The following is a 573-nucleotide window of genomic DNA, read 5'->3' as shown; positions in this document are numbered from 1 at the left end:
CACTGCCCTGCCACGGGCTCCCTGGCTCTGGCCGCGGAGCGCCGGCCAGCCCTGGACGCTCCCGCCTCCTTCGCTGCTGCACAGGGGCACCCGTGCACCCGGCCTTTGGGGCTGCGCGGGGCTGTGGTCATCTGGACGGCCAAAGGGCTCTCTGCAAGTCAGAATGTCACACGGGAGAAGCGGCCAGTGGGCTTGGGGCCAGACCCGGAAGGGTCAGCTGGGCCGGCCACCCGGTGCTGGAGCACGAGGGCGGAGCTTCCGGGGCCTGGGAAGGAGGCGCTGCAGCTTGGGGAGCTGAGTGAGCCCCAGAGAGGCTCAAGCGCCCGGGTCCCTCATCGGACACATGGCTTCTGGCCACCAGGGGACAGACGGCCGATGGCCGTTTTTCAAGCCTTGAGAGAACCGAAGTGCCCATGGGACCCTAGGTGGCCACCGGAGCCACCGGGTGGCGCCGGACATCCCGTGAGCAGCGCGGAGGTGACCGCCCGGCGCTGCGCCCCCCCCCAGGCAGCTTTAAAGCGTTTGGAAGCTGAGAGCAGAGGTGCAGCCGGAGCCCAGGAGACGCGGCCACGC

The sequence above is a fragment of the Condylura cristata genome, unplaced genomic scaffold, assembly GCF_000260355.1.
Source record: "Condylura cristata isolate star-nosed mole 26May11 unplaced genomic scaffold, ConCri1.0 scaffold00349, whole genome shotgun sequence".
Lineage (NCBI taxonomy): Eukaryota > Metazoa > Chordata > Mammalia > Eulipotyphla > Talpidae > Condylura > Condylura cristata.
Note: the sequence above shows the minus strand (reverse complement) of the source record.